Genomic DNA, 24,780 nt, shown 5'->3' with positions numbered 1-24,780 from the left:
TAATACCACCAATCCTCTTACCCCTATTTGACAACCTATCAAGTAAGGAACCACTAAATAAAGAATTCCTACTTGCATACATAACAATAATTCCCAAACCAGGTAAAGATCCAGTAAACTGTGGGACCTACAGGCCATTAAACCTGGACTTGAAAATACTTACTAAAATTTTAGCGCAAAGGTTAAAAACACTATTGCCTTAAATGGGGTTTGTAATGGGAAGAGAGGCCAAGGAAAATATAAATAAAGTGATAAACTGGACAATCTGCAAAATCTCAAGCGCCCTCCCTACTATCTACAGTACAGATGCAGAGAAGGTGTTTGATAGGGTTAAATGGGACTTCATAGATACGGCCCTGTCAGCAATAGGAATCCAAACTAAATTTAAAGATGGGTAGAATAAAAATGACTATTACCCAAATGTATATATCTATACTCCACTGTGCTAATACCCATTCCTAAGACCTACTTTACAGAATTAAGGAAAACATTAGACACATATATAGGAAAAGGTAAAAACAAAAGGATTGCTAAAACTACTTTACGCAAACCAAAGCTACTAGGAGGACTTAGTATACCAGATTGTGAACTACATTATCAAGCGAGTGTACTGTCTAAAATCATAGAGTATAATAACTGCAATTCATTAATGCAATGGAGAAATATTGAAAATGTCAAGGAGGTCAGGAGGGTTCCTGGAATCTCTGCCTTGGATGCAAAAACCAACCATAACATGTATAAAAATATGAGGTCAGAAACAAATCTAAATTAGCTCCCCACCCCTCACCATTAATGCCAATGGCCAGCAATATGGAGTTCACTCCAGGAATACTAGATAAGGGCTATGGGGCAGCTTTCGGAATGCAAAACCTCAGACAAGCCCACTTAATAAAAACGACAACAGGGAAAGATCCCCCTATCTATCAGAATAAGATAAACTGGTCACAAACAGACCAGTAGAGATACAGACAAATACTGGCATGGCTAAGAGCAAACACACTTAGTGAAACAAAAGCCAGAGAATTAGCTAAATTTGAAACGCTATGTGCATTACCTTTCCCAGTCAGTCACAGTCTAGCCGCCCTATATAAAATTCTAAGAGGAAAAATATAAAGCTCTACCCACATTCACTAAGGCGTGGGAAAGAGATCTAAATGTAACACTAACGGAAGTGGACTGGGAAAGAATCTTTAAGAACTTTGCTAAATGCTCAGTGAGCAGCAGATTCCGGGAATCCTCCTATAAATTAATATCAAGGTGGTATAGAACCCCAGTAGTGCTCTATAAAATGGTATTAATGCCAAATGACACATGCTGGAGATGCATGAATACTGCATTTTGCTAGTTTATTGGAGTGGCCCAGCTTGCTCTCCCTATATCTTAAGAACCTCATTTGGGAAAGCAGCGCAAGGGTAGCAGTGCAAGAGTGAATTCTTCCAAAGTGAACTTACACACATGAACTGAAAAAGGAGTTTAACAAGGAGTTCAACTAGGGAAGCAACAGCAGAAGACCAGCCAACCTCTGTCCATTTGAATCGGGACCCAGTTTACTGGATATACCTGCATAATGTCTCTGATTAGTTTTATCTTTCATGTTTGTGCTTCCAAAGGTAACGTCTTCCTTTAGCCCTCCAGCTGACTATCCCTACTCCATAACAATATCTTCCTCTCTGCTCCATTCTACACACTGCTGCTCTTATAATCTTTATACATTTTTGAAAAATCTAGCACCTCCAACCAATACTTCGCAAAAGCATAACAATTTTAATTCATTCAACCACCTCCTCTCCCTCTCCTTACTGCTACTACTTGCCGCAGACGATATCTCTCCTAATCCTGGTCCCTGCCGTATACCCATTTCCTATCGCCCACGCAATGCTTTTTGTCTGGTAAAACCCTCACAAACCTTCTCCATCTAACCTCCTCCTTTGATCTCCGGCAGTGGAGATCAGCTCCCATAAGGATGGTCATTTCCTAGATCTGGTCTTTTCCAAAATCTAGATCTATCAACATTTAACAGTGAGCCTTTTCCTCTTTCAGATCATCATCTTATCTCTTTTTCTATCTCGCACGCGTCTCCTTCTCCTACTAACGCTCAGCCTAAAACCCTGATTCGCAACACTCAAAGGGTGGATATAACTGCTCTCTCTAACTCTCTTAGTTCTAGCCTCTCCTCCTTCTGTGCTTCCTCTGATCCTGAGTTACTGGTAAATACATACAACTCTATTTTATCATCTGCAATTAACACCCCATGCCCCCCTGCAGCCTCAACACAGTCGTGCCTGCAATCCCCGTCCCTATCTTAACCCTCAGACGTGATTTCTGCGCTCCTGTGCACGATCTGCTGAATGCATTTGGAGGAAATCACGCGTGACAGCTGACTTCCTCCACTATAAATTTCTTATGGTGTGTCTCAATACTGCCCTATCCCAGGCCAAGCAAGTATACTATAACACACTTGTAAATAATAATAAATCAAACCTGCGGCGCTTATTCTCCATATATAACGCGCTACTTCATCCTTCACCTAATGAATCAGTCATATCTGAACACACCCCCCAGGACTTTGCTGACTTCTTTAAAAGCCGATTCTATCCACAATCAATTTTCCCAACCTTCAGATACCGGTAATCTCAACCTTCCTAAATCTCCTCTCTCCGTATTCAGCTCCTTCAATCTTGTAACAGTCTGAAGTTTCTCAGCTTCTCCGATCCTCTCCGCCTACTACCTGCTCACTGGATCCTATGCCCTCATCCCTAATAAAACAGTGTGCCCCTGCCCTTACTCCAGCTCTTACCCACATATTCAATTCCTCTCTGGCTTCTGGTACTTTTCGCTCTCTCTTCAAACAAGCATGTGTCAAACCCATTCTTAAAAAGGCTACGCTGGACCTATCCTGCCTTTCTGTCCCGTCTCTCTCCTGCCCCTAGCCTCTAAACTCCTGGAACGTCGTGTCACTAACTTCCTCTGCACCCATAATCTGCTGGACGCTATGCAGTCTGGTTTTCGGCCTGCGCACTCAACTGAGACGGCCTTATGAAGAGTGGCAAATGATCTCCAGACTGCCAAGGCCAAAGGAATATACTCAGTTCTCATTCTCCTAGACCTTTCCTCTGTTTTTGATACTGTCGACCATTCTGTCCTTATGCAAATTCTCTATTCTCTGGGTATCCGGGATCAAGCAGCATCCTGGTTCTCTTCCTATCTCTCTAACCGCTCCTTCTCTGTTGCTCTTGCTAACAAATCCTCTACCCCGGTTCCGCTTAGTGTGGGGGTGCCTCAGGGCTCTGTGCTTGGCCCTTTGCTGTTCTCCCTGTACACTCTCTCTTTAGGAGACCTTATTTCTTCTTTTGGTCTTAAATATCACTTATATGCAGATGACATCCAGATATATTTAGAATAAGGGCTACCTGGCTGATTGAGCACATACTAATTAAGGGGGTGGAGTAAATCTGGTAAATTCTCAGCAGACTTTTGGCTTTTTGGTTTGAACCTCAATAAGTTTCTGACTGCACAGCGAGTTTGGGAGCTGCTAGCGAGTGTTGCATTTAATCTAAAGTGTTGCATGTAGATTAAGTGTATAGTAGGCGTTAAAAACAAAAAAGGCACTTGGGGTTTACTGTGCATGCTGGGAGTGCTGGCTGAAAGGAGGAAGTAAGTGCAATTAACTAACTGCTGTGTGACTTGTAAGGGCTACCTGGCTGATTGAGCACATACTAATTAAGGGGGTGGAGTAAATCTGGTAAATTCTCAGCAGACTTTTGGCTGTTTGGTTTGAACCTCAATAAGTTTCTGACTGCACAGTGAGTTTGGGAGCTGCTAGCGAGTGTTGCATTTAATTTAAAGTGTTGCATGTAGATTAAGTGTATAGTAGGCGTTAAAAACAAAAAAGGCGTTGGAAACTTAAAAGGCACTATACAAGGGATTGCACTCGGGAGACTGTAAGTACCCAGTGGCAATATGAGTTGCAGTATGATTGCTGGTGTTACTCAGTGTGCATCTTGCTGCATGTATGTGGTCCTGGAGCAGCAGTTCCATGCAGCATTTACTTGTGAGAGATGCAGGTGGGTTTTCATCTTGGAATCTGAGGTGCAGAATCTAAGGGGGGAACTGGCAGCACTGAGGGCAGCTGCAAGCATGGGGGAGAACAGGAGGCTCACTGAGCAACCACTGGCAGGGGCCGGTGTAGTGGGGGGTGGAGAAGGGACAGTGGATGAGGGAGACAAATTTGTAACAGTTAAGAGGGGCAGTAGGGGACACAAGGGTAGGGGGGCTGGTTCACAGCTTGTACAAACCAACAGATTTGCCGCTTTAGGTGAAGATGCTGGGGAAGACAGCTCTGAGCTAGCGTGTATGGAGCGGGCTGACTCTCTGAGCACCCTGGGAGCCGGCACCTCTAATACAGGTGGGGGGAATAGTGCTAGGAAGGGAAGGCAGGCTATAGTTGTAGGGGATTCAATTATTAGAAAGGTGGATAGGGTAATTTGTCGCAAAGACCCTACATGCCGAACTGTGTGTTGCTTGCCTGGTGCTAGGGTTCGGCATGTGGTGGAACGAGTGGACAGATTGTTGGGAGGGGCTGGGGAAGACCCGGCGGTCTTGGTACACATAGGTACCAATGACAAAGTTAGAGGAGGGGGGGAAGTCCTCAAGAACGATTTTAAAAAGCTAGGTGCGAAGTTGAGGGCGAGGACTTCCAAGGTAATTTTCTCAGAGATATTACCTGTGCCACGAGCAACATTAAGAAGGCAGCGGGAGCTTAGGGAGATTAATGCGTGGCTGAGAGATTGGTGCAGGGAGGAGGGCTTTGGGTTTCTCCAGAACTGGGCTGATTTCTCAATCGGCTACAAGCTCTTTGCCAGGGATGGGCTGCACCTCAATGATGATGGGGCAGCTGCTTTGGGGGAAAAGATGGCTAGCGGGTTGGAGGAGATTTTAAACTAGGAGTGGGGGGGAGGGTGCAGTGGGAAATTCTGTGGTAGACAGGATAGATGAGGTAGTGGGCATAGTAAGGGAAAATGGGGGAGGAGACTTGCTTCGGGATACTGATAATGGCAGGGAGGCCCATAAGTTGTTTACACGTCATTCTCACACCGGAACCAGTATTAAATGTATGTTTACCAATGCAAGGAGTCTGACTGGTAAAATGGGAGAGCTGGAGGTACTGGCGTTGGAGCGGAAATATGATGTGATTGGAGTTGCTGAAACTTGGTTGAATGAGTCTCATGACTGGGCTGTTAATATTGGGGGGTATACATTGTTTCGGAGGGACAGGGGCAATAGAAAAGGAGGAGGAGTGTGTCTGTTCATTAAGCAGGAATTAAAAGCAAATATTAAGGAGGAAGTGATGGGGTTAACAGAGGGAGCTGAATCCTTATGGGTTGAGCTTCTCACAGATAGTAAAGAATCTACCAAACTAATTGTAGGGGTATGCTATAGACCCCCTAATGTAAGCAAAGAGGAGGAGGCCCAGCTCCTGTTGCAAATAGAAAAGGCTGCTAGTTTGGGGCAAGTGATAATAATGGGGGATTTTAATTACCCTGATATTGACTGGGGCAATAGTACTGCCAGGACAGTAAATGGGAACAAGTTTATAAACTTGCTGCATGACAACTTTATGTCACAAGTTGTTGAGGAGCCAACCAGGAACCATGCTATACTAGATCTAGTGATCTCTAATGACCCAGAACGTATAGCAAATGTGCAAGTGGTTGAACCCCTGGGTAATAGTGACCATAATGTTATTTCATTTGATGTTTGGTGCAGGAAACAAATTTACACGGGGGCAACAAAGACAATGAATTTTAGGAAGGCAAATTTTAGCTCCTTAAGGGCAGCGCTTCAGGGCATAGATTGGGGCATTATGTTTTCTGATAAAAACACAGAGCAGAAATGGTTGTCATTTTAAATTATATTAAATCATTACTGATCTCAATTTATTCCATTAATAAGAAAAAGTAGAAGTGTTAAGAATCAACCTATGTGGCTTAACTCTGAGGTAAAGAAGTTAATAGGGAAAAAAAGGAAAGCTTTTATGAAATATAAGTCAGAGGGGACAGTAGATGCGCTTAATGATTATAAACACTATAACAAGTGTTGTAAAACAGCAATCCGGAAAGGCAAAGATAGAAAATGAGGAGCGCATCGCGGCCGAGGCCAAGACTAACCCCAAAAAGTTTTTTAAGTATATTAATAGTAAAAAGATGCAGGTTGAGGGTGTGGCCCCATTGAGTTATAATAACTATATGGTTACAGCGGATACAGAAAAGGCAGATGTGCTTAACCAGTTCTTTTCTTCTGTGTATGCAGTAGAGGAGCCAGTGGGCCAAGTCCCACCCAATAGTTTCACTGTTGCCTCAGCTCCAACTACACAGTGGTTGGCACAGGATATGGTGCTTAAAGGGTTACACACGATAAATGTAAACAAGGCACCTGGGCCAGATGGAATACACCCTCGGGTACTGAGAGAGCTAGGGGCAGAATTGCAGTGGCCCTTGTTTCTGATATTCTCAGACTCTCTTTCATCAGGTATGGTACCTAGGGATTGGAAGAAGGCGAATGTCATTCCCATATTTAAAAAGGGAGTAAGATCTCAGCCTGGCAATTATAGGCCTGTAAGTTTGACATCCGTGGTGGGCAAGCTATTTGAAGGCTTGTTAAGGGATCACATTCAAAATTATGTAGTGGAGAATGCCATTATGAGCAGTAATCAGCATGGCTTTATGAAGGACAGGTCATGTCAGACCAATTTAATTGCTTTTTATGATGAGGTAAGTAAGAAGCTGGACAGTGGGGATGCAGTAGATATAATCTATTTGGATTTTGCCAAAGCATTTGATACCGTTCCCCACAAACGACTGCTTTCTAAGCTAAGGTCTATTGGTCTTAGTGAAGTCGTTTGCACATGGATAGAAAACTGGCTACAGGATCGGGTACAGAGGGTGGTTGTTAATGGTACATTCTCTACTTGGAGTAAGGTTCTCAGTGGGGTCCCTCAGGGTTCTGTACTGGGTCCACTTTTGTTTAATTTGTTCATAAATGACTTAGGGGAGGGTATTATGAGTAATGTATTAGTGTTTGCAGATGACACAAAACTCTGCAGACCAGTCAATTCTATCCAGGATGTGACATCCCTGCAGCAGGATCTTGACCAACTGGCAATCTGGGCAGCTAAGTGGCAGATGAGATTTAATGTGGATAAATGTAAGGTCATGCACCTGGGATGTAAAAATATGCAAGCCCCGTATACCCTTAATGGGACTGCACTAGGCAAATCCCTAATGGAGAAGGACCTTGGAGTCCTTGTAGATAATAAACTTGGCTGTAGCAAGCAATGCCAGGCAGCAGCTGCAAGGGCAAACAAGGTTTTGAGCTGTATTAAAAGGGGTATAGATTCACGGGAGGAGGGGGTTATTCTTCCCCTTTACAGAGCGCTGGTAAGGCCCCATCTAGAATATGCTGTTCAGTTTTGGTCTCCAGTGCTCAAACGGGACATTATTGAGTTAGAGAGGGTCCAGAGAAGGGCAACTAAGCTGGTAAAGGGTATGGAAAGTCTCAGTTATGAAGAAAGACTGGCCAAGTTGGGTCTGTTTACACTGGAGAAGAGGTGCTTAAGAGGTGACATGATAACTATTTATAAATATATAAAGGGATCATATAATAACCTTTCTAATGTTTTATTTACCAGTAGGTCCTTCCAACGGACACGAGGGCACCCACTTCGTTTAGAAGAAGGGAGGTTCCATTTAAACATTCGGAAAGGATTTTTTACAGTGAGAGCTGTGAAGTTCTGGAATTCCCTCCCCGAATCAGTCGTGCTGGCTGATACATTATATAACTTTAAGAAGGGGCTGGATGGATTCTTAGCAAGTGAGGGAATACAGGGTTATGGGAGATAGCTCTTAGTACTAGTTGATCCAGGGACTGGTCCGATTGCCATCTTGGAGTCAGGAAGGAATTTTTTCCCCTCTGCGGCAAATTAGAGAGGCTTCAGATGGGGTTTTTTGCCTTCCTCTGGATCAACTAGTAGTTAGGCAGGTTATATATAGGCATTATGGTTGAACTTGATGGACGTATGTCTTTTTTCAACCCAACTTACTATGTTACTATGTTACTATGACACCCCTGCACTAACCACTGATGTTCAAACCCAGATTGGTAACTGCCTCCTGGCTATCTCCTCCTGGATGAACCGACGCCAGCTCAAACTTAACCTAGCTAAAACAGAGCTCATGGTCTTCCCTCCCAAACCTGGCCCTCCTCCTCCTTTCACCATTACTATTGATGGCATGACCATCAACCCTGTTAATTCTGCACGCTGCCTTGGGGTTATCTTTGACCAGTCACTCTCCTTCTCTAACCATATTAATAACACTATCAAAACCTGCCGTTTTTTCCTCCGCAATATGCCCCTTTCTTTCACAAGTAACAGCTAAGGGCTCTGGCACACGGGGAGATAAGTTGCCCGCGACAAAACCCCCTGTTCGCGGGCGACTAATCTCCCCGAGTTGCCATCACCTGCCATCCCTCGCCTCGCGAGGCAACTTCGGCGATTTGCCGAAATCACGCCCCACGTGTGCCATCCCACCGGCGACAGGCAGGTGATGGCAACTCGGGGAGATTAGTCGCCCGCGAACAGGGAGTTTTGTCGCGGGCGACTAATCTCCCCGTGTGCCAGAGCCCTAAAACACTAATACATGCCCTTATCCTTTCCCACTTAGATTACTGCAATCTCCTACTAACCGGCCTCCCAGACTCCCACCTCTCTCCCATGCAATCAATTTTAAACTCTGCTGCCAGGATCCTCCTGCTCTCTCCTAAGAGGGAACCTGTTCAGCCTCAATTAAGCTCTCTTGCATGGTTGCCTGTTAAGCAAAGGATAGCTTACAAAATCCTTCTGCTAACATTCAAAGCCCTTCACTCCTCTGCTCCTCACTACATTTCTTCACTGGTCTCCCTGCATGTTCCTGGTCGTCTCCTCCACTCCTCTCAGAGCCTCCGTCTTTTTACACCATCCACACCCACTGCACTCTCTCGTCTTAAACTTTTCTATCTCGCTGCTCCTTACCTCTGGAACTCTATTCCTGAATCCCTCCGTAGGGAAAACTCACCCACTCTCTTTAAGAAAAAGCTCAGCTGTTACCTTCTGGAGCATTATAACATTATTTTGCCCAGTCCACTTCGATTGTAAGCTCTATGGGGCAGGGACCTTCTTCCTACTGTGTCTCATACCACATGGCACTTATATATATATATGTAAAAATGCTGATGCACACCAGGAAAATTTTATCAAAAAAAAGATACTTAGTTTATTTAGATCGACGTTTCGGTCCTCACCCGGGACCTTTATCAAGATATAAAATGTGCAAACAAACAGTGTTTATAAAGACTCACCCACCAGTTAACCACCACCAAACCACACCCCTCTCTGGAGTGGCTGTGTTAACTCTTAAAAAAGATCTCAGTTCCAGCAGATATCAAACCAATCACAATTCCAGGTAATCTGTAAAATAAAGTGCATAATGCATAATATTCTATAAGGTGCAACGTAAGATAAAGTGCAATACATCATGGTGTATAAAAATGTATAAAACTTAAATTCCAAATGAATGGTGCAATGTCAGTTAAAATGCAGTCCATTGAGGTGCATGCAAATAAAAGGACTTAAATGCCAAATACAAATACACACTATTACCACATAATAATAAAAGCATTGCAGAAATATTACTTAAAAATACCTAGAATAAAATGGCACTTGAAACAGAGTTTGAAGTGTACTGGGTGAAACCCAAACATTACCTGGTATTTAAATAAGAGGCAAAGGAACAATACTCATTAAGACCCCGGGGGGAGACAGTATCCAGAGTTCTAATCCAAAACATCCCCTTCTGAAGCATCATGCGATCCCAATCACCCCCCCTGCTGGGCTCTGGGATCAAATCTATTCCCATGAACTTAAAAGCTGGTAACCTGTGCCCCATCATTAAAAAATGCTTAGGTAGGGGTAAATCGGATTTGCCGGTTTCAAAGGCTTTCTTAATGGTAGACCTGTGATTTCCCATTCGCTCACGTAAAGTATTTTGTGTTTTGCCCACATACGTTAAACCACAGGGACAAGTAATTATATAGATCACGTGAAATACGGTGCCTTATGTTAATTTCTTTGCCAGAGTGGGGATGTCTAAAGGATTTACCTGGTGCCATGTATCTACATGTTGTGCACCCTGCACACTTATAGCATCCCTTTTTCAATTTATTTAACAGACTAAAACTAGAGTCATAACACTTAATGGGGTCTGTTTTCATTAAAATATCTTTTAGATTAGGCCCCCGCTTGTATCCCCACATGGGCTTTTGAGCTGCAACTTTAGACAGCTTCTTGTCACTTTGTATTACGGGCCAATGTTTCTCAACAATAGATTTAACAGCAGCTGAACCAGTTGTGTATTTAGATGTAATAATAAACCTGTTATGTTTATCAGTACCCTCTTTACAACTGACACTGGATTTGTATTTACTGTGCTTGCGGGCTCTCTTTAAAGAACCCGTTAATGTTGGCTGCTGATAACCCCTCTGCCTGAAACGATCAAAAGTCTCCTGTAGTTGAACTTCACAAATCTCTTTGTCAGAATTGTTGCGTATTGTGCGTAAAAATTGTGAAAAGGGTACCACTTTTTTAGAGCTAGGAGGGTGGAAACTAGTAGAGTATAACAGTGTGTTTCTATCTGTGGATTTTCTAAACAGCTTAAATCCCAGAGAATTACTTTTTTTGAAAATTTCCACATCCAAAAACTGGATACATTGCTCATTGTGAGAAATTAATTTCACTGGGCTATCCAGACCGTTAAGATCATCCACCATATTAAGCAACCCTGTTTCATCACCTCTCCAAACAATTAGTACATCATCGATATAGCGAAGGTATAGTGAGTCTTTATATTTGGGAATAATGTGTTTCTGTTCGTAATGGGCCATATAACAATTGGCATACGAAGGAGCCATCGAAGCCCCCATTGACGTGCCTTCCTTCTGTAAATAAAACTGTTTTTCAAAACGAAAATAATTGCACTTTAATGTTAGTTCCAATAATTGGCACAAAAAGTCAATGGGTGGGCCCCTATATACCTCAGAATTTTGTAATGCCCAACTCACCGCCTCAATACCTTCATAGTGGGGTATTATGGTATACAAGCTGCATACATCAATGCTAGCCAAAATTGTAGGCTCATCTGGGAGTACCAAATTCGATAAAATGTTTAATAAATCCTGTGTATCCCTAAAGTAAAAAGGGAGTGACTGCACAGTACTTTGTAGATGGTAATCCAAGTATAATCCAATAGGGTTAAGCAAACTGCCCCTAGAGGAGACAATGGGTCTACCTGGAGGGTTGCTTAAATCCTTATGGATTTTAGGGAGACAATACAGGATAGGATCTAAATAAACTAAGTATCTTTTTTTTGATAAAATTTTCCTGGTGTGCATCAGCATTTTTTACATATTTACATTGTTTATCTGATTTGCACCTAGGTTGTTATCTCTATAAGTGTGTGCCTCAGCCTTTTTCTATATATATATATATATATATATATATATATATATATATATATATATATATTTATTGTATTTATTTATTATATCACTTGTCCTCCCTGTGTGTAATTTTGTATTCTGTAAGATTGTACATCGCTGTGTACCCTTTATAAATAAAGTTATACATACATACATACATACATTAGAACACCTATGGTTAACTTGCCCAAAACTTACCTTATTCTGGAAACAAGTGAAGGATATCTACGAGGAAATTGCAGGAACCCAGATAGACATAAATGCCCCAGTGATACTTCTGTTCCACCGATACAAAACTGCAGACTGGACTAAAAAAGAGTTAATATTGCAATTACTCATGGCAGCCAAATCCACCATACCAGTACACTGGCGGTCCAGAAAAATTCCTAAAAGCAAACAATGGTTTAAACTATGTCTGATGGAAGAATTAACAGCATCAATAAGAAATAAATACTATGACTACCTAGCAGTCTGGCTACCATAAGAGAATACATAGACAAATAACTACCACCAAAAGAAAAGGCAAAATAAAGAAAAGTGGCAATAATACTACAAATGCTGCAACTATTAAAGAAATCTAGTATAGCACAATGTGACAAAACCAAATACTCTTGCATACCTACTGAATCTATAAGTTGCTGTTGATTTGTATAAAACTTGAAAGTTTTTAGTTAAAATGATAAAGAAAAGTAATATGCTTTTTCCCATGATGGTATTCCTTTAAGTTCTGCAAGGGGTGGGGGGGGGTAGCTTTTGGGTTTTGTCTGCCTGGCTGACATGGTATGCTCACTGCAGTGAACAGGTAATCTAAGCTTTACAAGATTGCAAGTTCAACCTGCCAGACAAAAGCCAAGATTATAAAAAGGCTTTCAAACCTGACTCACCCTGTGCAGTCTGGACAGCGCCATGTGCATATTTTTGCAGCTGGTTATGGTATTCAAGAGGGATATTGACTTCTGTAGTTATTATTTATAAATGAAACAGCAGAAGCCTTTCTCCATGCATCTCTTGGTCTGGTTCAGTTATTTAATAAATGTATTACTTATTTATTAACAGGCCCATTTATTAACTAGACACTTATTTGTTTATTGTAAAGTTATCACATGGCTACCACTCCCATAAGCAGACTTTCACAGATAGCTGAACTCCACTGGAATGGTACAAGTATGCCAATCTCAAAGAAGTTTATTCCAAAATAGGGTTTAAAGGTCACAGCAGCTTTTTAGAGCTATAGGGGATGGTGAATTACCAAACCCAACTCAAACTAAAGTATATAAACCAGGAGGATTTAGGAAAGATGATAGGTGTGTTTCCATTGATGTCCAAAGAGTCTGCTGCAATCAAAGTCTCCTGGAAGAACTGGGACCATAACAGTCTCTTGTTTGAAAAGAGATTTAGAGTCGGTATTGGGTCTGGGTCTAGAAGTTCAAATGTGTCTTTAGTAGGACTTAAGAGAATATATTTTTGGAGAAAGTCTGATTCTGACAATTGGGTTGCTTTACTGTTTACTGACAGGTGGCAAGGTGTGCTGGGATAAGATCAGAGGGAAATATGTTGCCACAACAAAACCTACATTAAAATAAAAGTGCAGACAGACTCCAGAACCTATAGGCAGAGAGCCCACCTCCTGGTGTACATAATACAAGCAATTATAGTTAATTGTCAAGCCAGGCAAGTCCGACGAGATTGACATCCACAAGCACCTCACACTAGGCTGGAGGCTTAACCTGAGAGTGAGACAGGAAGTGCAGCAGTGGAGAGAGGCTGGAAGGCCAAATAGCGAAGTACCATGGAGTAAGCGAAGGCAAAGTCAATACAGGTCCGGGTCGAGGCAGGCAGCAAGGTTCACAAACGAGAAGGTCAGGCAGAAGGTCAATAATGGAAGTTTCAAGTAGAAGCAAACGCTGGGCACACTAGAAGCGATAACCGAGCACTGTGTACAATTTCCAATGTCTTTCTAAAGCTCTTGCCGACGTAGCGAGCGTCACAACGTCATTGCACGTGCACTGAAAAGCAAATGGCGTATGCGTTCCACTCGCCGCATACCGCGCACCTGGAAGGGGACTCTGCGACTTCGGCGGTAAGTGCCTTTACATGCCCCCCCCCCCCCTGGAGTGGCCTCCGGACGCAAACCTTGCCTTTAGGAACATACTTCCGGTGAAAATCTTGTAATAATTTAGGTGCATGAATCCGATTCCCAAGAATTTTCTTCTGGACCGTAACCCTTCCATTTAACCAAATATTGAGGTTGTCTCCCTCTCAGCCTGTAATCAAGGATGTCTTCGATTTCAAATTCCTCTTGACCCTCGACTCTGATGGGTGGAGGTGGAATAGGAACCCGTCCAACAAAAGAATTAGCAGTCACCAGTTTTAATAAAGCAGAATGAAAAACTGAATGAATACGCTATGAATTAGGAAGCTTTAGCTGAAACGCCACAGGATTGATTTGCTTGAGAATCTCGAAAGGACCAAGAAAACGGTGACCCAGCTTCCGTGTAGGACAAGATTTGCAGAAGTGTAGGATAAGGTTTGCAGAAGAGAGATAAACCTTATCGGACGCACAGGACTTTGCGTCTCTTTTTATCTGCATATGACTTGAAGCTCTTTTGGGCCTTTTTGATAGCTTCCTGAAGAGTCTTGAAGTTCTCTTTTAAAAATAATAATCGATCTTTCACAGCAGGAACTGAGATCTCATTCAAAGAAGAAGGAAAGATGGCAGGATGCAACCCGTAATTGGCAAAGAAAGGAGATTGTTGAATGGAGTGATGAAAATTGTTATTGTATGCACATTCTGCAAGGGGCAACAAGGAAACCCAATTGTCTTGGCGATAGTTAGTGAAACACCTCAGATATTGCTCTAGGGTCTGATTGGTCCTCTTCGTCTGCCCATTAGATTGAGGCTGAAAAGCAGAGGAAAGAGACATCTTAATTTGCAAGGCTCGACATAACAACCTCCAAAATTGAGACGTAAATTGAGTTCCTCTACCGGAAACTATCTCATCGGGTACCCCATGTAGTCTAACAATTTCCTTAACAAAGTATTCAGCGGTGGAGGCAGCAGAGGGAAGCTTGGGAAGGGGAATAAAATGTGCCATCTTGGTTAAACGATCCACTATGACAAAAATGGTCTTTGTCCTGAAGATAGAGGTAAGTCTGAAATATAGTCCATAGAAATGGAGCCCCATGGTCTGAAAGGAACTGGAAGGGGGAGCAGTAAGCCCAAAGGCTTAGTACGTAAGTCCTTGGATCTAGCACAAATCTCATAGGACTTGGTATATTTAGTGCAGTCTGAAGTTAATCTTGGCCACCAAAAAAGTGTTTTGGCTAGAATGATTTATTTATTTTATTTTTTTAATACCAGGGTGACCCGCCAACTTAGAGTCGTGAATGGTACGAAGAACTTCTAGACAAAGGCTTTCAGACACAAAGATTTTATCCTTAAAAAAGAATAGTCCATCCTTAGGAATTAGATCCAAACCAGAGGGAATGGAAACTGAGGCTTGTTTAATCTGGTCAATCAAGGAGCATTGAATGAACAAAAAATTTTGAGGCAAAAGGACTCTGGTAAGATTGGAGCAGTCTCCTGAGGAGAGTGGATTCTGGATAAGGCGTCCGCTTTGGAGTTCTTAGAGCCAGGGCGCATGAAGAAAAGCGCCCATCATGCTTGTCGAGGTCTAAGTCTCTTGGCGACACGGAGATAATCCAGATTCTTATGATCATTATAGATCAAGATGGGATGAGGGCCACCCTCCAGGAGATACCGCCACTCTTCTAAAGCAAGTTTGATGGCTAGGAGTTCTCTACATCATAATTCTGTTCAGATTTATTCATCTTCCGAGAGAAATAGGCCACCGTATGAAGGGCTCCAGAAGGAGGAAACCTCTGGGAGAGTACAGCCCCTACTGCAGATTCTGAAGCATCGACTTCTAAGATGAAAGGTCTTGCTGGATCTGGGTGTTGAAGGATAGGTGCTGAGGTAAATAGAGCTTTTAAAGTCTCAAAAGCAGCTTGAGCCTGTGGTGTCCAGAAGAATTTAGTATTTAAGCTAGCTAATCGAGTAATAGGCAGGATAATTTGTGAGAAGCCTTTAATAAACCTCCTGTAGAAGTTTGCAAATCCAATAAAATGTTGGACGTCTTTTCGGGACACAGGAACCGGCCAGTCCAGAATGACTGAGATCTTATTCTGGTCCATCTAGATTCCATCAGCAGAAATAACAAATCCAAGGAATTCAATAGAAGTTTTGTCGAATTCACACTTTTCAAATTTAACAAATAATTGATGAGAACGGAGCCAAGAGAATATTTTTTCCATATGGACTCGATGTTCTGTCACAGATTTGGAAAAAACTAGGATGTCATCTAAGTAAATAATAATAAAAACGTCCAAATAGTCCCCGAAGACGTCATTGACGAAATGTTGGAAAGTTGCTGGAGCGTTACAGAGACCGAAAGGCATGACTAGATATTCAAAATATCCGTACCTGGTATGGAAAGCTGTCTTCCATTCATCGCTTTCTACTATTCTGACCAAGTTATAGGCCTCTCTCAAATCAAGTTTAGAAAAGATTTTCACTTCCCTGAGTCTTTGAAAGAGTTCCAGGATCAGGGGTAAAGGATACCTGTTCTTAATTGTTATGGAATTAAGATTCTGGTAGTCAATGCAAGGCCTCAATGTATGGTCCTTCTTTTCCACGAAGAAGATCCCTGCCCCAGCAGGGGAGGTTGATGGGTGAATGAAACCTTTAGCTAGGTTCTCTTCCAAATAATTACATAGAACCTTTAACTCAGGCTCAGCTAGGGGATAAATTCGCCTGAAAGGTATTTGAGATCGCGGAAGATGATCAATAGGACAGTCATACTTCCGGTGAGGAGTAAACGCTGGGCACACAAGAAGCGATAACCGAGCACTGTGTACTTCAGTATTTACAATGTCTTTTTAAAGCTCCCTCCGAAGTAGCGAGCGTCATTGCACATGTGCGCGTCAAAACGTAAGCGCCATGAATGCGCATGCGCTGGAACGCAAATGGCGTATGCGTTCCACTCGCACTCGCTGCGTACCACTCGCCTGGAAGGGGAGTCAGTGACGGCAGTGGTGAGGGCCCTTACAGTTAATTTGCAACAGAGCAAAATTATTGGATACAAAACAAAAAAAGGGTAAAAATGAAGGCAGGAAAACACAATTCGCCCTTTATACTAAGCAGTATATATATTAAAAAAATATAATCAATAGAATTACCCTCAAAAAGAGGAAGAAACAAGAAGCTATTGTCTACCACAGAACTTAATAATTTCTGTAGAGAAATAACTGTAAAGATGCCAAATTTACCATAGTTTAACTGGTTCAGGATAAGAAAAGGAAAGAACAGTTGCCAGGCAAATATGGTTATGCAATTATATAAAAAAAAAAAATAACACAGTGGGAGAATAAATTCACATCAAATTCGCTGTTTAAACAGTTTTCTGGTGTGTAAGTAAAATATCCTTCAGAGCTAAGTACCTACCTCATTCCACCTTTTACTCTATCAGTCCCAAACATGCAGTTTGTTGATATCTCCTCCATTGTATTCATTAAAATGTTTGGCTTTGTTTGAGTGAAAATCTTTCTTCCTGATTTCTAGGATGTGTTCTTTCACATGATTGTTAAGCGGGCAAGAGGTTTGCCCCACATATTAAATGTGGCAGGTGTTGCAATTGATACACCATATGAACATTTGAACAAGTGAGACATTTCTCAGCGTATAAACATTTGTAAAGGATTTAACCATCCTGGATTGTTCACAGTAGGGGCTTGTACATACCCTGATCAACTTAATTTCTCCAAGTTATGTATTTGGCATGCTACTGTCTAAAAGCCCACATCAAAAGCTGACTCTAATATGGGATCAGTCTTAGTATACGAAGATTTTTTTCTAAAGTTTTCTTAATTGGGAGACCCAGTCTTATTCTGAAGAGTTGTGTGAGCTGTTGTGTTACCTGCTGGGCTGAATTCCTTTTCAAACTCTCTTTTTGTGTTAGCATCTGATAATGAAATGTTTTGTAAAGGCCTATTTAAATGCATTTCAGAATAGCCCCTAGTTCGGAAACTCTGGCTTAGAACATGATATAATACAAAGAGTACAAACCACCACTTCGCTCCCAAGCCTTTTGTAAATTTCTCCTAAAAAACTTCTAATTGTGTAAAGCAGTAAACCAGTTGTAAGATTATTAATATAACTAAAGTTCTACAGCAGTGCTGTCCAACTGGCGGCCCGCCTCTGTGTGGCCCCCCACCTGTCTGGCTGCTTTGATGGCTTACCTTTGTGTAAGATTTAAATGGTATCAGTACTGAGATTAACTGGCCCCCTGCATGGTTCACACCTCAGATTCAGGCTGTAATCCCCCTGTATTGTTTAAAAATGTAATCCCCTGTGTTATTCACACCTTTTAATACCTGCATTGTTCAACCCCTGCAGTGTTCACACCTCAGGCTCAGGCTGTAATCACCCCCATTGTTTACCTGTTCACACCTCAGACATAGGTACTGTAGGTACCTATGCAGGTACTGCCTGGACTATGCTACCTGTGTGTATGGCACACACAGGGAGCATAGGGTAGGCAGAGTATGGCACACACAGGGAGCATAGGGTAGGCAGAGTATGGCACACAAAGGCAGCATAGGGCAGGGAGAGTATGGTACACACAGGCAGGGTAGGGCAGGCAGAGTATGGCACACACAGGCAGGGTAGGGCAGGCAGAGTATGGCACACACAGACTGCTTGCGGGAGAATTGATCCTGGCAGGGGTTTGTTGTGGGAGTTTGTTAGCAGTTGGAAATAGCCATTAAATGGTCCCTAAGGTGTTTAATTATGTACTGGGGGTTGCTGTGCTATCCACAGGGGAGGAGGAGGCCATGTGGAATTTAAGGGTATATCTTAATATGACATAATTCTTTCACAAATGAATGATGGTTGATATCCCCACAGTAAGGACCAAGCATTTGGGATTTTGCTGTGCTACCACCATTGTGATAAAATAGGTGTGGTTTGAAGTGGGTGTGGTTTCAAAAAGGGGAGTGGTCAAAACTGGCTGCCATTAGCGGCCCTCCACCATGTATGCTAGAGAAATTCCGTCCCTCGGCACCGCAGAAGTTGGACAGCACTGTTCTACAGTATAGTGTGGCAAAGAGATCACTGAATAATAAATGTGATAAATGACTTTATATTGATTGGAAACAAATATTTACATAAACACAAATCATAAAGTAGATAAAACACATAAAACAAGAGACTACAATACACTACAAATATACACAAACTAACTTCACTAAAACACACTAAAATGAAACACAGGGACCCAACCACCTAAAAAATAATAATCCCACACCACACGATATAAACACACTCTATGAAACCTTAACTCTAGAAGATTATACAGCCTAAGTATACCTCTCCTTAGGTTTGATAAGTGCCTGGTCTGTGATGTCAGGATTCCCTCTGATATGGTACGGTGGTCACTCCTCTCCTGGCCCTGAGTCTACCCGTGCCCTACTGAAGCCAACTTATATACAGGAGAGATGGGTGTTTTTTAGAACTTTTGGTCCATTTGAATGATGCTAGCAGATACCAGTCAGTTACAGGAAGTTACCCGTCCGCCATTTTGGATATTCCAGTCTCCACAAAGTCTGTCCTTCCTGACTAACTGATTATGCATATCACCAGTGTCCTTCACCCTTTGATAATGTTAATTAGAGTTTAGGTGTGACCGAACCTTTCCCAGAGCAGTACCTTTGTTATCCAAATTAGGAAACTCCTATTGTTTGGACCAGACAACCAGGTGCTAACTTAATTAGATTGTTTCCTCTACTAAAGAAAGGTTTCATTACTGAACCCACAATATATCTATAATTTACAAGAATCTTACACAGTGCTTAAATACAAGGGAAAGAGTTTCTTCTTATCTCTCTTTCCCTTGCATTTAAGCAATGTTTTAGAAAGTGAGATTGTTTAATGAATTTCTGTGCACAACCTGTGCAGTCTCAGGCCCAGTGGGGACTGCACACTGGGCAAAAAATTGACTGACTCCTTGTCAATAAAATATGTGAATTTTACACCTTCCTTATTCCTGTTAGCATAGTGTACAGACTTCAAAAATCATTTGATGACAACAATGAGGTTGTCTATATAACTACCATAAAACAGTTGTGGTAGAGTGACCCAAAAAATGAGAGAAAATGAGAGAAAATTTCCCTTTAAGTTCTCCATAGTGGGAGATGTAAGCTTTAACCCTTTCACTGCCAGCCGTTTTGGTCAAAGTGGAACTTGTATTGCCAGAAAGTTTTTGAACATTTTGCACTGTTTCACTTTAGGGGCCTTTCCTCGGGGGGACTTTTAGTTTACCCAGGAAAACAATATATCGTTTTTTTAGAACAACCTAAGCTTTCTAAATATGGTAGAATTTGTGTGTATAGGCTTCTAAATGTCTAAAATGTCTAAAAATGAAAAAAAAAAAAAATTTCCATAATATAAACACACATACTGGAAACAAAAATTATTTTATGCACAAAAATACAACTGATTTAGAAAGTCCCATGTCTCCTGAACGTGCCAATACCAAATTTATATAGTTTTATGGAGATTTCTCACTTGTATAGGTCAAAAACTCCCAGCAGTACACTACCAAATTTCCAAAGCAGTGCTTCAGAAAGCTGCATACTTTAGATTTCAAGGCCAAACATTCCACTAACAGAAAGTGTATCCCAGAAAATTATACATTTTTGGAAAGAACAGATTCTGGGGAATCCAAATTAGGTAGAACTGTCTGTCTACTCCAAACTACCAAGTTGCAATGCTTTCCTAAGTTATTGGTTTTTATCAAAATTTGTGAATTTTTTGAAAAATCGCTTCAAAGCTTCCAGTCTATAGTATCTTATCTCCTACAAGTCATAAAGTAACCAGATAAAACACCCTAAATTTGAATGCCAGGGGTCCACTGAACAGTTTGAGACCCAATATGTATAGGTTTACCTAAGTATGTGGCATGTAGGGGCCCCAATGTGCAGATACCCCCATATGATCTATCATTTCTGGTATAAAGCTACAAAAAAGTATGCTCACCCCTGAAAGTCATATATTGTTGGAAAGTGCACATTCCCCCGAATCTAAAATGGGTACCCATGTCTTTCTACTCCAATGTACCAAGCCACAAAGCGTTCCTAAACTTGCCGATTTTGATGACATTTCCAAAAATCCCCTCAAAGCTTCCACTTTGCAGCATCTTATCTCCCACATAGCATTAGGCACCAAGATAAAACACCCTAAATTTGAACTCCATGGGTCCACTGAACAGTTTGATACACAATATTTATAAGTGTACCTAACTATGTGTCATGTAGGGGCCCCAATGGGAACATACCCCTTGCAAGCTATCATTTCTGTCATGACTTTTCTGAAAAACGCCTAAAAATGTTGCAATTTGCCACATTTATCTTACAACAGTTCTTACTTGACACATCACCCTAAATATGAATGCCAGAGGTCTAATGAACCATTTGATGCCCAATATGCAAAGATATGTGGTGTACAGAGGCACCCAAATCAAAATAGTGCAAATGAATTAGTGGTCAGAATATCTGATCCTATAGTCACGCTGTCAAAATAAACTTTTTTTTAAAATAAAGTTTTTAGGAAAAAACTAAAGACAAAAGGGGTAAAATAAATAAGTAAAAAAAAAAGTGTTTGTGTGTGTTTGTGTATACATGTGTGTGCACATCTAAAAGTTGTGTGACAGTGTGTAAGTGTGTATATGAGTGTATATAAGTGTGCAAAACAAAAAAGAACCTTTTCTAATATGTGTGCTGTATGTGTATGTAAATGCATGTAATTGTATGTGTGTGTGTGTAAGTGTGTATAATAGTGTAAAGAAAGGGCACTTACCTGTCCTGGAGCTAAATGGATGATCAGATCATCCTGCAGTCTTCTGGAGATACAACCGTGAATTTTGAATTCCTCCATATCTTGCACAGTCACAGGCTCAGGAGGGGTCTCAATATGACCAGTAAACAGATTTTCCATAACACTTTTCAATATAGAGACATGAAACACCGGATGCACCCGAAGATTACCAGGTAACCTTAGTTTATAGTCAACGGGATTGATCTGTTTGATGATTGGAAAGGGTCTCAAGAATCTTTGGCCCAGCTTCTTAGAAGGACATGAGAGCTTGAGGTTATGAGTGGATAACCAGACAAGATCACCAACCTTGAATTCAGGGCTCTTTCTTCGTTCAGCATGGCTCTTATAAGTCAGTTGCGCCTCCTGTACCGTTCATTGGAGCAAGTCAAAATTGTGATTTAAAAATGAAAGTCTGTCTTGAGCTGCGGGGACCAAAACTTCTGATAGTCCCAGCAGGGTAGTAAGATGGAACCCATAATTGGAGAAAAAAGAAGTCTGTTTGGATGAAGTATTTACTGAGTTGTTATAGGAAAATTCTGCTAAAGGCAAGAGTGCAGCCCAATCTTCCTTAGAATAGGAGGAGAAACATCTTATATACTGCTCCAAAGTTTGATTGGTACGCTCGGTTTGTCCATTTGTTTGAGGATGGAATGCTGAGGACAAGGCAAGCTGAATATAAAGTCCCTGACACAACGATCTCCAAGTGAAGTGAAGTGAATTGTGAACCCCGGTCCGAAGCTATTGCTTTGGGTAAGCCGTGAAGCCGAAAAATTTCTTTGATGAACACTTCAGCCATCGTAGCAGCAGACGGTAGACCCGACAGGGGTATAAAATGAGCCATCTTTAAGTCCATCAACCACTACCAGGATTGTGTTGAAACCAGCCAACCTAGGGAGATCCACAATAAAGTCCATGGAAATCCTTTCCCATGGTCTCTCAGGAACCAGGAAGTGCTGAAGCAAACCCATTGGGCATGAGTGAGAGTCCTTAAATCGAGCACATGTTTGGCAAGAAACAACATATTTAAAACACAAAAAAAAAAATATCTCTTGGCAAACTCTTGCATCTTGCAGACATCCAAATGGCCAGATACTGGATGGTCATGGACAAACTTGAGTACCTCAAGGCGTAAAGGGCTTCAGGGACGAAATTTTTTTTATGGATTGTGAGGTAGTTGTCTTAGAGAGTAACACCTACTGGCGGATTGTCCATAGCTTTGGAGGCACATTGAATCCTATCAGGCAATTCTGTCTGAAGTAAAAGAAAGTTGGAGGCATGAAGAATAGTACTGGTGGTAGGTTCACTTTCAAGTGCAGGAAACATGTGAGATAAGGTGTCGGCTTTCCCATTCTTGGAACTGCATCTGAAGGTAACGTGGAAATTAAATCTAGAAAAGAAAAGCGCCCATCTGGCTTGATGTAATTTCTTTGTGACAACACCACTCCAATGGCGTACTCGGAGGCATTGACCTCAAGAACAAATGGACGAGCGGGGTCAGGATGCTTCAGTATGGGAGCTGAAGTGAAGCGGCTCTTGAGATCAGAAAAAGCTCGCTGAGCCTCGGGAGTCCAACAAAATTTCCTTAGTGAGCTGGTAAGGGCGGTAATTGGGGAGATGATCTTAGAAAAGTCCTTGATAAATTTCCGATAAAAATTGGCAAAACCTATGAATCTTTGCACGGCTTTATGATTATTAGGAACGGGCCAATCCAACACGGCAGAGACCTTATGAGAGTCCATGGACATTCCGTCCAATGAGATAATAAAACCAAGAAACTCTATAGATGGTTTTTCAAACTCACACTTTTTCAGCTTGGCAAAAAGTTTGTGAGCACGTAACCTGGAAAAGACTTGCTTGGCATATAGTTACATAGTTACATAGGGTTGAAAAAAGACCAGAGTCCATCAAGTTCAACCCATCCAAGTTAACCAAGCACACACAACCTATGCTTACCAATTTATACACTCACATACATAAACTACATATACAACCACTAATACTAACTGTAGATATTAGTGTCACAATAGCCTTGGATATTCTGCTTGTTCAAGATCCAGGCCCCTCTTCAAGGCATTAACAGAATCTGCCATTACCACATCTCTAGGATGCCATTACCAGTTTAGTTGCACGTCTCTGCACTCTCTCCAGCTCATTAATATCCTTCTTAAGGACTGGAGCCCAAAACTGCACCGCATACTCAAGGTGAGGCCTTACCAGGGGCCTATAAAGAGGCAAAATTATTGTTTTCATCCCTTGAGTCAATGCCCTTTCTTATACAAGACAGCACTTTATTTGCTTTAGTAGCCACAGAATGACACTGCCTGGAATAAGACAACTTGTTATCTACAAAAACCTAGATCCTTCTCCATTAAGGATACCCCCAACAAACTACCATTCAGTAGATAGTTCGTGTTTATATTATTTCTACCAAAGTGCATAAGTTTGCGCTTGTCAACATTGAACCTTATTTTCCAGTTTGCTGCCCAGTTTTCCAATTTTGTCAAATCGCTCTGCAAAGTGGCAGCATCCTGCATGGAACTATATAGTTTTGCACAATTTAGTTTCATCAGCAAAAACAGAAACAGTACTCTCTATGCCCACCTCCAGGTCATTAATAAACAAATTAAAAAGCAAAGGACCAAGGACTGACCCCTGCAGTACTCCACTAACCACACTGGTCCAATTAGAAAATGTTCCATTTACCACCACTTTTTGTAATCTATCCTTCAGCCAGTTCTCTATCCAATTACAAATATTATGATCTAGGCCAATATTCCTCAATTTGATCATTAACCTTCTGTGAGGTGCTGTATCAAACGCTTTAGCAAAGTCCAAGTAGATGACATTAACTGCCATTCCAGCATCGAGGTTCCTGCTTACCTCCTCATAAAAGGCGACTAAATTAGTCTGGCAAGATCCATTACGCATAAAACCATGCTGGCACAAACTTATAGTATTGTGAACTGCAATGTATTCAAGTACCCTATCCCATATCACCCCTTCTACTCATGTCAGACCAACAGGCCTATAGTTTTCAGGCTGAGAATGGGATCCCTTTTTAAATAATGGCACCACATTAGCAATTCGCCAGTCTCTCGGCAGCATGCCAGACCTCAATGAATCCTGAAAAATTATGTGAAGGGGCTTGGCAATCACAATGCTCAGCTCATTAAATACCCTGGGATGAATCCCATCCGGTCCTGGACCTTTGTTTACCTTTACATGTTCAAGTCTCTTTTGAATTCACTCCTGAGTGACCCATGCGCCTGTAGCTAAATTAC

At 41.7% G+C, this 24,780-nt stretch overlaps 1 long non-coding RNA gene across 1 annotated transcript; it reads right to left on the bottom strand.

The window, feature by feature from the left end:
- Nucleotides 1–9,464: 9,464 nt before the first annotated feature.
- Nucleotides 9,465–19,196, bottom strand: LOC116408830. Its single transcript, XR_004221285.1, has 3 exons — nt 18,995–19,196; nt 11,767–11,876; nt 9,465–9,502 (listed from the first exon to the last, which is right to left on the bottom strand). It is a non-coding gene; the product is annotated as an uncharacterized LOC116408830 (long non-coding RNA).
- Nucleotides 19,197–24,780: the final 5,584 nt, after the last annotated feature.

The sequence above is a fragment of the Xenopus tropicalis genome, chromosome 2 (assembly GCF_000004195.4).
Source record: "Xenopus tropicalis strain Nigerian chromosome 2, UCB_Xtro_10.0, whole genome shotgun sequence".
NCBI classification, from domain to species: Eukaryota; Metazoa; Chordata; class Amphibia; order Anura; family Pipidae; genus Xenopus; species Xenopus tropicalis.
Note: the sequence above shows the minus strand (reverse complement) of the source record. Positions and strands in the feature narration are given on the sequence as shown.